The sequence below is a fragment of the Bufo bufo genome, chromosome 11, assembly GCF_905171765.1.
Source record: "Bufo bufo chromosome 11, aBufBuf1.1, whole genome shotgun sequence".
Taxonomy (NCBI): domain Eukaryota; kingdom Metazoa; phylum Chordata; class Amphibia; order Anura; family Bufonidae; genus Bufo; species Bufo bufo.
Genome location: NC_053399.1, coordinates 31273640 through 31290678, shown reverse-complemented (window position 1 = coordinate 31290678; position 17039 = coordinate 31273640). Strand labels below are relative to the sequence as shown.

The window sequence follows — 17039 nt, the reverse complement described above, 5'->3', positions numbered from 1 at the left end:
ATAGGACGCTGGGTCTTTGTGCTTCTTGTTTGGGCTTTTTTAACTCAAGTTCCTGATTTACCTTCTCATCCACAGTCATCCATCTTCCTGCCTATGTGCTGTAGAAAAAAGATCACCTTTGGACCTCTAGTAAAACCAAGATACTCTGAAGGCATGGACAACTACTGGTGATTCTTCCAATGCCGAGCAGGTAAGGAACTGCAAGATTTAACTACAATGTCAACTTCTTTACCAGTTCACGGAACAAATTTTACACAGCAATCTTATTCCAAATCCCAACTCTATAAATCAGCCACACAATATTTTCCTATCCCATCCTAGAACATACTGTATACAGGAATACCTTTTATATACAATTGGATTGACCTAACATCTTTTATTTTACAGGGCTATCCTCAAGCCTAAGATGCCTAATTCCTGACCACCAGCTGTCAGATCCTCCTCCTCTCCAGGAAGCTGATCGTCATCTATCAGCACTTTTTCTCCTCCAAGATGCTGACCAACATCTCAGCACCCGTCTGTCTTCTCCAGTATGCTGACCAACATCTCAGCACCTACATAGTGCTGATCAACATCTCAGCACCTGTCATCTACAGAATGCTGACCACCATCTCAGCACCTGTCATCTACAGAATGCTGACCACCATCTCAGCACCTGTCATCTACAGAATGCTGACCACCATCTCAGCACACTTTATATTCAGAGAGCTGATCATCTTCCATCAGCTCTTCTACTGCTGGACATCATCTATGCCACCATTCTCCACAAAACTGTCCACCACCTATCTGTACCATCTCCAAAAGCTGACCACCATCTGTCAGCACCCTTCTTCAAAATATTTACCATCAGCTCAGCTTTATCACGTGTCATCATTGAGGAAGCTGAGCAAAAGTACCTGTTCATACCATCCGGCAGGTACCTGTTCCATCCATTCAGCTGATCACCATCTATCAGCATTATTCTTTAAAATAAAAAATAAAAAATTGTATTGTGTCTTTATTGATCCCACGTGACAAAAGAAAATTTCCAATAAATGGCCACATAAAATCGCCAGGGAGGGACAAATGATACTAAATATACTTCCTTTATCCAAAATATACATAACTACATCACTATAATGTAAGAAAGGAGGAGAGACTCGCTGATAGGAAGGACCGCTCGTAGGAGGAGTATAGGGGGCAGAGTGAAGGCTTATCTCTGGTGGTTGTGCAGGAGGCGCAACCCACGTCTGAGCAGGATACAATAGTCACGGGCTTGCTGCGCGTCCTGGTCGGTGGCCGGACCGATGATAAGGAGACTGTAGAAGAAGGCAGAATAAAAGGTCCAAGCTCCGGCTCGTCTGAATAAGGTAAGTATGGTCCGTATATTGGAATTTATTAGGATGATAGATAACGCGTTTCGGAGCCGGACTGGCTCCTTCTTCAGATCACATCCAATAGTCAATTGTTAAAAACACATACATTTAAAGAGCTGAGTGCACCAACTGAAGGGGGCGTGCCAGGGGGATGTAAATAAACAAATTACATTCTTACTGTGATTTTAATAAAAAAAAGAAAAGTAGATTAATGTAATACAAACAATGTTAGCAGAAAAGCAGATCCAATAGAAAGTTAGCCACATAAAGCAGAGATTTACTTGTGTATTGAATAAAAAAGATTAAAGGTAATTCTAAAAATCTATCACATGAGGGCGCCAGAAAGTGAAAAATATGTTCCTAAAAACCTGTAGAGAAAATATTAGTAGAATGGAATTCAAATTTACAATGTGATATAAAATGGCAGGATGAGGGTCGTGGCTAGCGGCGCATGGCGGTGATTGTGTGAGACACCAGGTCCAAAGCATTACAGCCCAAAAGCAGCACAAAGCGGCACCTGATTGCCTCAAATTCAGGCCCGATACATCTGGCTTACCTCCTACCAACTGCATGAGGCCGAAAAAAGCTCACCCAGTTTTTTCCAGTAGTGGATCCCTCACCAGATGGCGCCGCGCTTCTTCCAGCAACAACCCAGGGTGAGCATAAATCCCCAAGCAGCTCCCCGGCCTCGTCAGCAGCAGAGGGGCAAAGATCAGGGGAATCAACATCTGAATCCAGCCGTGGGTCATCCCCGGGAGGAAATCTCTCCGAAACACTTGATAGTGTGTCCTCATTTACTAAGGCCTCCAGGAGCCATGTTACTACAGTAGGCCAGTTAGCGGGGAAACAACAAGCTACCACAGCCACCACTCCTTGCTCCACTATACTGGGATCTACTATCCCTGTAACTGAATTCCAAATGAAGCACCTCCTGGATGTCACGAACCACCGGGTGTAAATCCACTGTGCCACGTGTCCTACCACCTCTAAGGGCGTTGTCTAAGTGAACCCCTTGATCTTCACAGTACTCCTGATGGTGGGGATAGACTTTCCCGAGGGGAATACCAGGTCACTACCTCTTGAGGAGGATAGGCACTCGAGGCAGCTGGTCCAGGAGGTACCTGAGAAAGGTACCAGAGGTACAGGAGCTGTCAGCAGCCTGAGTCATAACCAGGAGCAACAGTGTAGGACCGAAGGATGAGGCAGAGGTGAAGTCAAACAGGCAATAGGTCAGGGCAGGCGGCACAGGTATAGGTCAGGAAGGTTGGCAATAGGAGAGTCAAGGCAAGCAGGCAGGTATCAAACAGGTTGCAGAGTCCAGGAATACAAGTACGAGTCAGGAACACCAGCGGACATCAGGAACCTTAGCAGGACACAAGGACCTTGACACTCAAGCATCTAGGAAGGGGGCTGAGACACTTTTATATATGCAGGAAAGCTAGGATTGGTTGGCGAGGTCACATGATCCAACCCATAAAACACAGGAAGTGACGCGCGCCGGCCCTTAAGGAAATGCTGCAGGAAACAAGAAGCAAACATGCTGTGGCCAGGGCTGAAAGGAAACACTGGCAGCAGATCACCGCTGAACACGGCGCAGGGGAACAGCGGCGCACAGCAGCCGCTGTTACACTGGATGATTTAAAACTGGCCATTCAAGGTCAGCTATTTCTGAATTACAACATGAGATCACCTCTCTGGGTAATCATACTGATCATATAGAGTCTAAAATGGCTGAGTTCACTGTGGCCCATAATGAGATCGTAGATGTGGCTAATAATCTAGAAGAAGAAACCTCTGCACTCAAAAATAAAATTGCAGATATGGAAGACCGTTCACAGCGCAATAATGTCCGTTCTAGGGGAGTGTCAGAAGAGATAAACAAGAAAACCTGAAAGATTACCTCACAGATTTATGTGCAGCCCTTTTACCCCAAGCCAGCACTATTGACTTTCTGATAGATAGGGCTCATCGTCTGCCAAACCCATAACGCTCCCAGCGGACATACCTAGAGACGTTGTAGCCCACATACATTTTTTTCATGTAAAAGAACAGCTGCTGGGGGGCCGATTGAACAGCTGCTGGGGGGCTATGCGCAGGGGACCGATTCTTCCGGAAAGATTCAAAAACATCTCCCTATATGCTGATCTCTCAACAGCCACACTCGCTAAAATGCGGGAATATAATGGAGTCACAAAGCTGCTCGGGGATCACAAAATCCCTTACAAGTGGGGCTTTCCTGTTAAACTGATCGTCACCAAAGAGGGAGGGAAGCATGTTCTCTCATCACCAGGAGCCGCTCTTCAAATGTACTCTCAGAGGACGACACCGCGAACCTCGGTAAAAGACAAGCCCCACAACACATTCCTGAAGAGTGGACCACAGTGACTTACAGGAAACGCCGTACGGTCTAACTCTATTCCAGGCAAGCAGGAGCATGGCTCTTATTGTATCCTGTACTGATAAGAAGCAAATGAACAGCGGCACTCACCCATATGCAATCAAAAGCGGCAGCTTTATTCAAAGTGAAGTAAGGCAGGGGGCGGACAATTCAAGAGCACGCATCAAACAGCGGCGGCCGTTTCGCGCTACATGCGCTTCATCAGGCTGTGCGTCTTATTGTATCCTTTTCCAATAGGCATGTCTATAAGGGTACTTTCACACTAGCGTTTTTCTTTTCCGGCATAGAGTTCCGTCACAGGGGCTCTATACCGGAAAATAACTGATCAGTTTTATCCCCATGCATTCTGAATGGAGAGTAATCTGTTCAGGATGCATCAGGATGTCTTCAGTTCAGTCATTTTGACTGATCAGGCAAAAGAGAAAACCGTAGAATGCTAAGGTTTTATCTCTGGCGAAAAAAACTGAAGACTTGCCTGAATGCCGGATCCGGCATTTTTTCCCATAGGAATGTATTAGTGCCGGAACCAGCATTCAGAATATCGGAATGCCGGATCCGTCCTTCCGGTCTGCGCATGCGCAGACTGAAAAAAAGGTGAAAAAAATAAATGCCGGATCCGTTTTGCCGGATGACACCGGAAAGACGGATCCGGCATTTCAATGCATTTTTTCGACTGATCAGGCATTTTTTTAGTTTCAATAGTTTTTTATTTTATCAGGTAAAGGCAAAGGAGCAATTGATCATGGACACTACCACACTAGACAAATGAGTACATGAACAAAGACAGTACCACTGTGGTCGCAGCCACCTTTGAACAATAACATATGACAGAGGTTTATCAAGCAGGTTAGACACATTAACAGCATGTGCCGACAATAATGCAGGTATGACATCAAAGCACCTCAGGGTGCCATCCAAACTTCGCATCGCGGATATTGCACTCCTATTAATCAGAGATAACATAGGCACAAAATAAGAGTGAACAATGTAATCATTGTTAAATGACTAGCATACATTTTAAGACATAACCAAGAACTGTGGAAACCACAGAACAAGATAGGGTAAAGTAACAACTAAGGGGAGGGGAATGATGAAGAAGGAAAGCAGGACAAGGGGAAGGGGGCTAAGGTAGTACTCCAGTTGTGTCTCCGTTGCTTCAACCACCCCCCAGGATTCCTCCCTCAGGGGGAGTAAAAAGAGCTATGCATCCACCCACTCCAAGTCGCCTGTCTCACTTTAATGGGAATAATTGATGAGGGTAAAGAGTGTTCATACCTGCAGGTTTGATTAATCTCTTGTATAACCTCGGTAATCGAAGGAGGGACCTGGTTTTTCCAGTGTCTGGAAATGACCAGTTTGGCACTGAGCAGTATATGGCCAGTAATGTGTCTATGCGGGGTAGAGATTTCATTAATACCAATGAACAACAAGGCTAACTCTGGGGAGGGGACTATATTGCAACCCGCTAGAGTAGAAACCAGTTGGTAGACTTTCTTCCAGTATTCAATGAGGATAGGACAGGACCAAAGGATATGAAGTAAGGATCCACCTCCTCCACAATTCCTCCAACAATATGGCGACGTAGACGGGTAAATTATATGAAGTCTCTGGGGGGTAAAGTACCAATGGAGGATGGTTTTTAGACCTGCTTCATAATGAGTGACACACTTGAAATTTGATATAATAAATCCAATGGCTGCATTCCAAGAGTCATCAGGGAAGGTCTTGTTCAGTTCCCTTTCCCACCTAAGGACGGGAGGGGACTTAACAAAGGTAGCTTTATCCCCCAGTATATCATACAGATTTCTCGTGGAATGTTTCCTGAACAGAGAGGGGAACTGGAACATTCGTAGTACAGATGAGTTGACCTGCGGGGGGGATTGAAGGGTTTTTGAAAGAAAGTGACGTAATCTTAAGTATGTATAGAATTCAGTATGAGGTATACATACTGATCAGGCATTTTTAAGACTGATCAGGATCCTGATCAGTCTTACTAATGCCATCAGTTGGCATAAGTTTTGCCTGATCCGGCAGGCAGTTCCGGCGACGGAACTGCTTGCCGGATCTCTCTGCCGCAAGTGTGAAAGTACCCTAAGTTGCCTCATTTTGCACAAGGCAGTGGGCCGACACTAGCTCACGGTGTGTTTACCTCGGATTCCTTTGATCCGACCCCCAGAAGATACACATCTTGTATCCTACAGTCGTGGCCAAAAGTTTTGAGAATTAGATAAAAATTGGAAATTGGAAAAGTTGCTGCTTAAGTTTTTATAATAGCAATTTGCATATACTCCAGAATGTTATGAAGAGTGATCCGATGAATTGCATAGTCCTTCTTTGCCATGAAAATTAACTTAATCCCAAAAAAACCTTTCCACTGCATTTCATTGCTGTCATTAAAGGACCTGCTGAGATCATTTCAGTAATCGTCTTGTTAACTCAGGTGAGAATGTTGACGAGCACAAGGCTGGAGATCATTATGTCAGGCTGATTGGGTTAAAATGGCAGACTTGACATGTTAAAAGGAGGGTGATGCTTGAAATCTTTGTTCTTCCATTGTTAACCATGGTGACCTGCAAAGAAACGCGTGCAGCCATCATTGCGTTGCATAAAAATGGCTTCACAGGCAAGGATATTGTGGCTACTAAGATTGCACCTCAATCAACAATTTATAGGATCATCAAGAACTTCAAGGAAAGAGGTTCAATTCTTGTTAAGAAGGCTTCAGGGCATCCAAGAAAGTCCAGCAAGCGCCAGGATCATCTCCTAAAGAGGATTCAGCTGCGGGATCGGAGTGCCACCAGTGCAGAGCTTGCTCAGGAATGGCAGCAGGCAGGTGTGAGCACATCTGCACGCACAGTGAGGCGAAGACTTTTGGAAGATGGCCTGGTGTCAAGAAGGGCAGCAAAGAAGCCACTTCTCTCCAAAAAAAACATCAGGGACAGATTGATCTTCTGCAGAAAGTTTGGTGAATGGACTGCTGAGGACTGGGGCAAAGTCATATTCTCTGATGAAGCCTCTTTCCGATTGTTTGGGGCATCTGGAAGAAGGCTTGTCCGGAGAAGAAAAGGTGAGCGCTACCATCAGTCCTGTGTCATGCCAACAGTAAAGCATCCTGAGACCATTCATGTGTGGGGTTGCTTCTCATCCAAGGGAGTGGGCTCACTCACAATTTTGCCCAAAAACACAGCCATGAATAAAGAATGGTACCAAAACACCCTCCAACAGCAACTTCTTCCAACAATTCAACAACAGTTTGGTGAAGAACAATGCATTTTCCAGCACGATGGAGCACCGTGCCATAAGGCAAAAGTGATAACTAAGTGGCTCGGGGACCAAAACGTTGACATTTTGGGTCCATGGCCTGGAAACTCCCCAGATCTTAATCCCATTGAGAACTTGTGGTCAATCCTCAAGAGGCGGGTGGACAAACAAAAACCCACTAATTCTGACAAACGCCAAGAAGTGATTATGAAAGAATGGGTTGCTATCAGTCAGGAATTGGCCCAGAAGTTGATTGAGAGCATGCCCAGTCGAATTGCAGAGGTCCTGAAAAAGAAGGGCCAACACTGCAAATACTGACTCTTTGCATAAATGTCATGTAATTGTCAATAAAAGCCTTTGAAACGTATGAAGTGCGTGTAATTATATTTCACTACATCAGAGAAACAACTGAAACAAAGATCTAAAAGCAGTTTAGCAGCAAACTTTGTGAAAACTAATATTTTTGTCATTCTCAAAACTTTTGCCTACGACTGTACATGTCTTCTACATTATTCAAACCAGCACCTGGATCAGAAAACTTCTGTAATTCCATGTAATAAAAAATGTTGTATAGCCAGTGAGCTATTCAATAAAATGTATCTGTATAGCGCCACCTGCTGTTTTTTTTGTCCGTCTCACTGAGCTGGTTGAATGTGTTCAGTTTAAATCTTCAACTGCCACCAGCCATATGCAGTGTTAGAAGCTTTAGCAGTTACACGGAGAGATTGCAGCCGTTTCATGCTACAATATAAAAATATGTAGCAACAGCCAATAAAAGATGGACAAAGCTAGAAAACATATCTTCACACCATGTCATGGCCGACTATTCATTTTTACAGGGATGTTAATTTAACATTTTTATTAATGAGATTGTAGTTTTAGAAAAATACATTCATTTGCATATAACACAACGGCTGGATCAAACCAGCTTAAACCAGATCAAACCAGATTGAAAAGCGCTGCCTATGGCAGAACCGATGACATCACAATCATGATGACATCACACCATTCTTCACAGCAGCACTGAGGACCCTACGTCTCAGTTTTTCTCAACACTTCGGTGAGGAAAGACATTTCTGCGGCTGGCTAGCTACTTCTTTGCTTTCTTTTATTTACTCTTTTCTACAAGCGCCCGGTTGACGTCCAAGACTCAACATGGGATCCAGTAGAAAGAGAAAAAAACCAACACCATCGAGAGAAGACAGACATAATGGAGAGGAGAAAGAGAAGATAACACCAAAACGGAGAGGAATTGCCATAGAGGATCCACAGGAGGGATGCAGCCAGCAGGTGAGCAAGGCCCAACCTGCTACTCAGCTGCCTAAAAACATCTCATTTCTTAATGGACTGCAGAACCAGTGGAGAAGGTTTGCAGGATTCATAAAGAAGAAGAAAACATACATGCTTAAAAAAGGAAGACAACTTTGGGGAATTGATGACCCCAATAAAACAACAACCAAACATCAAAGCTCAGTCAAGGGCTCCAAAAATAAGATAGGATCTCGCAAAAGGGAAACAGAAGACCACGGTGCACCCACTAAAAGACTGAAAGTAGAAAGTGCAAAACGACAAAATCAAAAGAACCAAATGTTGCATTTGAAGTGGGAGAAACAACAGAGAAGAACCTAAGTGGGAGAAAAAGACCCTTTACAGATAGCAGATCCAAAATGAACATGAATGAACTGGAGCCAAGGAAGAAGGCTAAGCTAGACAGCGACTACTCTCACAAAGAGAGCACTGAAGAAGGGGAAAAGGCCACAGTGCCTTTAACGGTGGACAAATTTACATTCCATCATGTTCTCGGAGAAGGTGGCTTTGGAAAGGTGATGCTGGCAACAGACTCCATACGGAAAGAACGTGTTGCCATCAAAGCAGTAAAAAAGAGATCAGCGCTATGGTGGTCGTCAGGATTAGAAGAAGGCGAATTCCTGCAGATTGCTCAGGAGAGCATCTTTCTGGTTCACGGCTATGGAGCTTTTCATACTCAGAACTACATCTACTTCGTCATGGAGCTGGTCACTGGCGGGACTCTCTATGACTTGATTGAAGAGAGACAATGGCTAAGCCTCTGCACCGTACGATTTCTAGTTGCAGAGATGGTATGCGGAATACAGTTCCTCCATTCCAAAGGCATCATTCACAGAGACCTGAAAGCCGATAACATCCTCTTGACTACAAAAGGCCACATTAAGATCACTGATTTTGGTCTTGCTATCAGAGTCACAAGAGAAGGAGACATTCACGGGACCCCTGCACCAGAGAAGATCACTGGTGAGCCGTATTACGCTGCAGAAGACTGGTTTTCTTTAGGCGTAATTACCAACGGTTTAGTAACCGGCTGTAGACCTGCAGAGACGGTTGCACAAGTCACTGACATGGTCCAAAAACAAGAAACATCTGAAAACTTTGACCATGCGGCTAAAGACTTGTTAACTGGGCTCCTGTGCAAGGACAAGTCTCTAAGATTAGGGATGAGAGGCAACATACGTGAGCATACCTTTTTCTCTTCAATTAACTGGGATGAACTGGAATCAGGAAAAACTGAGTCACCACTCAAAATCAGTGAAGACACCATGGAAGAGTATGTGACAAGGCAGATATCGGTACCACACAGTGAGGCTGAGAAGAAGCAGCCAATCATGAACCAAGAGCTGTTCGAGAAGGTCTCATTTGTCTGTCCATCTTGGAGTGCACACTACCACACTGCTCCAATGCACCCGGACCCTTAGCCCGATTGCCCGTCTGTTTCCTGATTCAGCTAAGCCAAGAGCCTCATCTAGCAGGATATAAGAGGACTGCTCAACAGGTAGGTGCATCAGATATAGAATATGTTCATCTGTTTAGATTTCCAAAATCTTAACGTATTAATTTAAAACAATATTCCTGATTGTTCTGACTTTAGTTGACTTTGATAAATGGTAAAACTCTTACATATTTTAGGCAATTTTTCTTTAGTTTTCATACAATTCAGCCATTTTGGTGCCAATAAATATATATAATTAGACGACTAGAAATCATATATATAAATATAGAATCAAATGCTGTTAGTTCCGGTAGTGTCATTTATTCTTAGTCACCCTAGATGACTTTAACATGCGATCTTTATCATTGCAGTCTATGGGGGAATCACCATGTACCTATCCACCCCTCCCTCAGACAGGGCTTTATAGGAACATTGCTATGGCAGGCCCTGGGAGGGTAGCATTCCTGTAAAATAACCGCTTAGATGCTGTGGCATCTGAGGGGGGTGTCTGCTGTGTAACAAAGTAGGCAAATGGATGCTATGTCACCTTCCCAGCTTCTATCCTTAAAGACCCAACATCTGGTGTACATGTACAGTATATGGAAAAAAGTGATCTGTCATAAAAGTAAACATTAGTTAGCTTAAGTTTTTAGAGCGTATGCATTTTCTCATAAAACATTTTTATTCTTTATTTCTTTCCAGAGTAAGAGGTCTGGTCTACAGCATGAAGTCACACAGTGACAGGAAGGAATAGCTGAGACTTGGAAAAGTTTCCTTATGGTAAGAGAATAGAAGTATTGATTCTGTAGACACAGGAGATGAGGATCTAACTTATCAGAGTCTAGTAGAAGAATGAGGAGAAGTGAGCAGCATGTGTGTTCCTCTGATCCCCGCTTCATCTATCAATTCAGCAGACTGCATATGGTGCAAATATAGATTTTATACTGCATTACAGCTAGATTTATTATACTTTAAATATGAGGCCCTTTGTGTAGATTTAGTTAAAATTGTATAAGGACATTAGCACAAGGCAACGAGGCAACCTCATTCATCTGGGTCCACGCACTATATCTATCTGTTGGTGCCCACTTTTTTAACTCAAGTTCCTGATTTACCTTCTCATCCACAGTCATCCATCTTCCTGCCTATGTGCTGTAGAAAAAAGATCATCTATGGACCTCTAGTGAAACCAAGATACTCTGAAGGCATGGACAACTACTGGTGATTCTTCCAATGCCGAGCAGGTAAGGAACTGCAAGATTTAACTACAATGTCAACTTCTTTACAAGTTCACAGAACTAATTTTACACAGCAATCTTATTCCAAATCCCAAATTTATAAATCAGCCACACAATATTTTCCTATCCCATCCTAGAACATACTGTATACAGGAATACCTTTTATATACACTTGGATTGACCTAACATCTTTTATTTTACAGGGCTATCCTCAAGCCTCAGATGCCTAATTCCTGACCACCAGCTGTCAGATCCTCCTCCTCTCCAGGAAGCTGATCGTCATCTATCAGCACTTTTTCTCCTCCAAGATGCTGACCAACATCTCAGCACCCGTCTGTCTTCTCCAGTATGCTGACCAACATCTCAGCACCTACATACTGCTGATCAACATCTCAGCACCTGTCATCTACAGAATGCTGACCACCATCTCAGCACCTGTCATCTACAGAATGCTGACCACCATCTCAGCACACTTTGTATTCAGAGAGCTGATCATCCTCCATCAGCTCTTCTACTGCTGGACATCATCTATGCCACCATTCTCCACAAAACTGTCCACCACCTATCTGTACCATCTCCAAAAGCTGACCACCATCTGTCAGCACCCTTCTTCAAAAGATTTACCATCAGCTCAGCTTTATCACGTGTCATCATTGAGGAAGCTGAGCAAAAGTACCTGTTCATACCATCCTGCAGGTACCTGTTCCATCCATTCAGCTGATCACCATCTATCAGCATTATTCTTTAAAATAAATAAATAAAAATTATAATTATACTGAGTCTTTATTGATCTCACGTCACAAATGAAAATTTCCTATAAATGTAAAAAATTGTGAGAAAAAATCTCCAGGGAGGGACAAATGATACTAAATATCCTTCTTTTATCCAAAATATATATATATATATAACTACATCCCTATAATGTAAGAGAGGAGGATAGATGGGCTGATGGGAAGGACCGCTAGTAGGAGGAGTATAGGGGGCAGCGTGAAGGCTTATCTCCAGTGTTTGTGCAGGGATCACAACCCTAGTCTCGGTAGGATACAATACTGTAGTTACGGGCTTGCTGCCCGTCCTGGTAAGTTCCCGGCCGGGCCGACGATAAAGAGACTGTGGAAAAAGAAGAAAAAAGTTCAGCGCGCTGCTTGTCTAAATGGGGTAAGTATGGTCCATATATTGGAACCACAGAATTTATTAGGATGATAGATAACGCGTTTTGGAGCACCAACTGAAGGGGGCGTGCCAGGGGGATGTAAATAAACAAAATGGAGAGGTGGGACCTGCAGCCATCAGACATTGGGGGCATATAGTAGGGATGTGCCACCGATGCATGAGATGGCACAATCACTTTAAGTACATACAAAAAACATACGGAGCACATTTATTAAGACCAGCGTTTTAGACGCTGGTCTTAATAAAGCCCTGCATGGCGGTGGATCCGCTGCAGGTATGTATTGGCGCCGGCCTCTACATAACTTCGTCAGATCCACCGCCGCTTCTAAATGTAAGACAGCTTCAGTAAACAGGTGTTCAACGCAGTCTCTAAAAGCTTCTGCTTCTCACAAGTAAATCCAGACTAAGCTAAAGGTAAAGCCTAGAATGTATGGGCTCTTAGAACGGTTTGGGGACGGGGCTACATTCTCTAAGAAGCCTATACATTTTGGCCACAACCCTAAACTAAAGTTGATGAAACCCTGACTAGAAAGCTCCTCACTGAAAGGGGAAAGCTAGTTCCCTCTTCTGAGTCAGGGAATAATTAACTAAACAGTGCCCCCTACAGATAGCTTTTAGGAATTCATAAAAAGCATGAACAAATTAAATAACACGAAGAACAATATGCACGTACCTTGTTGTGTGGTTCTGCAGTAGGATAGGCCACAAATGTCAAATAGGTGGGAACCGATCCTATCTCCAGAACGGGGACCCCAAAGTAAAGGGTCAGCAGCCACCTTCTATTAATCCCGGAGAGTTCCGAAAGTGCTGGCTGTTTCCAGCAGCTTCATAGTGGTTAATGGAGAGGTAGCCGCGTTTGCGCAGCTTGCTCTCTATTCACTTCTTCGTTTGGCTATAGCAGTGAATGGAGAGGACACTGCGCATGTTCAGTGTGCTCTCCTTCACTTCAGGGGGTCCCGTTCTGCAGATAGGAACGCAAATCTTGAGGTCGGACAACCCTTTTATTACATAATACATTTCCTTTAAAGGTCTGCAAAAGCCTGATGAGAAATGTATACCTTATGTATAATAATAATATTAGCTCACAATGTTCTGCTCATTTGCATCACAGTCTTCCCTGTCTCGTTTGCAAATGCGCTGACAGATATTTTAGTATTTGTGTATATTCAAATCATTAAAGGTGCAAGACTGGATACAGAATACTAAAAAACCGTATAGATACTTATGCTACTTTCACATACATGGTAAATGTATCCGGCTGATGTGAAACTAGCCTTATTACTATTTCACATCCTGAATGCCGTCACGGGACCGGGATACATACAAAATGGAACCTTCTATTTATCTTCAGTTCTAAAATAAAAATTGTCTGTGTATCTAAAGCCTTAGGATATATTCACATGACCGTTAAAAACAGCAAAACGGATAATTTTTTACAGACTTTTTTTTTAACAGATGCTTTCTATAAGTCATTAAAAACTACTCCCTTCAATTGTATAGGGGCTGATGGTCCATGAAAATGGCCAAGATAGGACATGTCCTATTTTTTACCGCCGTTAATCACGGGTAGGGCTGAAACGATTATTCGATTAAATCAAGTAATTCGACACAAAAAAATCCTCAATGCAAATTTTTGGCATCGAAGATTCTTTTGTGTCATGTGACCAATGGGGGAGAGCTGATGGCACAAGGGGGAGAGATGATGGCACTGGGGGAGTAAAGCTGATGGCACAAGGGGGAGTAAAGCTGATGGCACAAGGGGGGGGGGGCGCTGATGGCACAAGGGGAGACAGATGATGGCACAATTGGGGGAGAGCTGATGGCACAAGGGGGGAAAGCTGATGGCACAAGAGGGAGAGAGATGATGGCACAAGGGGAGAGAGATGATGGCACAAGGGGAGAGAGATGATGGCACAAGGGGAGAGAGATGATGGCACTGGGGGAGTAGAGCTGATGGTTATGGGGTGGGGGAGAGCTGACGGCACTGGGGTGGGGGAGAGCTAATGGCACTGGTTGGGGAGAGCTGATGGCACTGGGGGAGTGGAGCTGATGGCACTAGGGTGGGGGAGAGCTGATGGCACTGGGGAGTGGAGCTGATGGCACTAGGGTGGGGGAGAGCTGATGGCACTGGGGAGTGGAGCTGATGGCACTGGGGTGGGGGAGAGCTGATGGCACTGGGCAGTGGAGCTGATGGCACTGGGGTGGGGGAGAGCTGATGGCACTGGGGTGGGGGAGAGTTGATGGCACTGGTTGGGGAGAGCTGATGGCACTGGGGTGGGGAAGAGCTAATGGCACCGGGGTGGGGGAGAGCTGGTGGCACTGGTTGGGGAGAGCTGGTGGCACTGGTTGGGGAGAGCTGATGGCACTGGGGGAGTGGAGCTGATGGCACTGGGGTGGGGAAGAGCTAATGGCACCGGGGTGGGGGAGAGCTGATGGCATTGGGGGAACAAACCTGATGGCACGGGTGTGAGCTGATGGCACTGGGGGATAGTGGAGCTGATGGCACTGGGGGGAACTGATGCACTTGGGCTGATCACACAGGGGGGAACGAAGGGTGTTGGAGACTAATGGCAGGGGGTCTTATGAGTTTTTATAAAGGAAAACAGTCTATTAATTCATTTTTTTCTTATTAGATCACTCGATTAATTGTAAAAAAGTATCAATAGAATACTCGATTACTAAAATAATTGTTTACTGCAGCCCTAATCACGGGCAATTAAAAAACGTCCATGTGAATAGCATCACAGACCGTGTGACGGCCGTTTTTCACTGTAGTAGTAGCTTATGGTCGGCACCCTGGTAGACGTGGAGGATCGGGATTGTGGGAGGAACGAGCACAGGCGGCTGAGTGGACTCCAAACTGATGCTTCATTCACATGTCAGTGTTCCACGTACGTGTGCTGTATGTGTTCTCCATGGACAGCACACTCACATCCATATGTTAGCATGATCTGTGATTTCAGCACGGAAGCATGCTCTATTTTGTCAGTGTTTATGGATCCATCATGCCCATCATAATCTATGGGTTCATGAAAAACACGGACACAGCACAGATGCCATCGGTGTTTCACGGACTATTAGGAGATGCTATGAAAATTACTTTTCACGGATTTCATCTCGGACACGGACGTGTGAATGAGGCATAAGGAATAAATAAGGTTACAAATTTAAATTACCTTTGAAAAGATCATAGGATTTTTATTTTACTGAAATTGACAGTGATTGAAATATTTGGGTTTACAAAATTAGCAAATAAGTCACTATCATAGTAAGTGACAAGTAAATCACTACTAGAATACAGTTTTCTGCCTTCACAGTAAATTACAACAGTACCGTATCTCTACCTCCACCAGCACTATTCTTATGGCAAAGAAGAAATGCAGTACTACAGACTTGGGGGTATCTGCAAGTCTGGGTTTGTAATGTAAAGTTGTAATGTTTTTGACATGCAGGGTCCCTGGCTGTTACACCAGCAGATGGCATGAGTGGCACTTGGAATGGAGCTAACCGCTCCATTTCCCCCCTCTTGATAGGAGTGGGCTTGTCCGACTTCCTGTAAGGAGCTTGGCAAGCCTGGAGTGAGGGAGCACATCTATCTGCTCCTGCTCCAAAGGCCTTTGGGACTAGAGATACAGCTCATCTTTGAAGGCCACTACTCCAGGAAGACTGCAGGGTCCCTGGCCACAGAAGTTATGCAAGCTACAGTTTTTAGTCAGCAGAGTAATCAGCACTACAACTATATAGGCTCTGCTGCAGGTGAGTGGAAAAGTGTTAAGACACCCATCACCACAGTTCAGGACAGGCATACTCACAAGCCTGCATTTCACCAGCGGACATCTATAGCCACAAGTGCCAAGAGACTCAGGAGAGAGACTTTTGCAGGCTAGTATACGGGTAGTGCCATTGCCAGCCACCATATCTCATCATCTGGGAGGGAAACTGCACTATGTCCAACTACTGCTAGATGTAATGTTGCTCTCATCTTACACTTAGTAAAGAGAAACTTTATTTCTTTTACCTCTGGCCTGATTCCTTGCCCCAGCTTTTCACTGCACCGATCCACAGGGTGCAACGGCCTGAGGGTGTACGCCCTACAGAGAGTCAGCTGAAGATCTTATCAGCTGTATTCAGGATCATAAAGCCTCTGGCTCTTGAAGGAACAGCACGTGCATCCTAGGGGTGGGCGGTATAGGCGATATAGGCGATATGCGATAAAAATTTGGGCCACGATATGGATTTTCGCCATATCGCCGGACCGCGATATGATCGCGCTCTCTGCGCGCATCATTTTCTCCTGAGCCGGCCAGCACAGTGGAGGGAGAAGGAGGGAGTTCCTCCCTCCCCACTGTGCGCGGCTGCCGCTGAACACCTATAAAGGACAGAGTAGGAGGAGGAGGGGAGGGACTGTGGCCACTGCGCCACCAATGAATGTGCCGGCCATATCTCACAGGGTCCCCCCCCCCCATCATTGGTGGCAGTGGGCAGTTCCGATCGGAGTCCCAGCAGTGTAATGCTGGGGCTCTTATCGGTTACCATGGCAGCCAGGAGTCACGCTACTGAAGTCCTGGCTGTGATGGTATGTTAGTGAGCAGCAATATACTCACGTGCGCCGTGGCCACCGGGCGCTCCTTCTTCTGTCTGTGCGGCGGATTGCTAATGCTTATAGAATTAGCAATGCGCCACACAGACCTATGAGAAGAAGGAGCGGCCACGGTGCACGTGAGTATAATGCTGCTCGTTAACATACCATCGCAGCCAGGACTTCAGTAGCGTGACTCCTGGCTGCCATGGTAACCGATCGGAGCCCCAGAATTACACTGCTGGGACTCCGATTGGAACTGCCCACTGCCACCAATGATGGGGGGGAAGGG

The 17039-nt window shown here is 45.0% G+C and overlaps 2 long non-coding RNA genes across 2 annotated transcripts; one reads left to right on the top strand and one right to left on the bottom strand.

The window, feature by feature from the left end:
- Nucleotides 1-426: 426 nt before the first annotated feature.
- LOC120981682 lies at nucleotides 427-11676 on the bottom strand. The gene is made up of 3 exons (XR_005774733.1): nucleotides 11467-11676; nucleotides 11366-11430; nucleotides 427-583 (listed from the first exon to the last, which is right to left on the bottom strand). It is a non-coding gene; the product is annotated as an uncharacterized LOC120981682 (long non-coding RNA).
- LOC120981681 lies at nucleotides 10456-11345 on the top strand. The gene is made up of 3 exons (XR_005774732.1): nucleotides 10456-10537; nucleotides 10887-11001; nucleotides 11199-11345. It is a non-coding gene; the product is annotated as an uncharacterized LOC120981681 (long non-coding RNA).
- Nucleotides 11677-17039: the final 5363 nt, after the last annotated feature.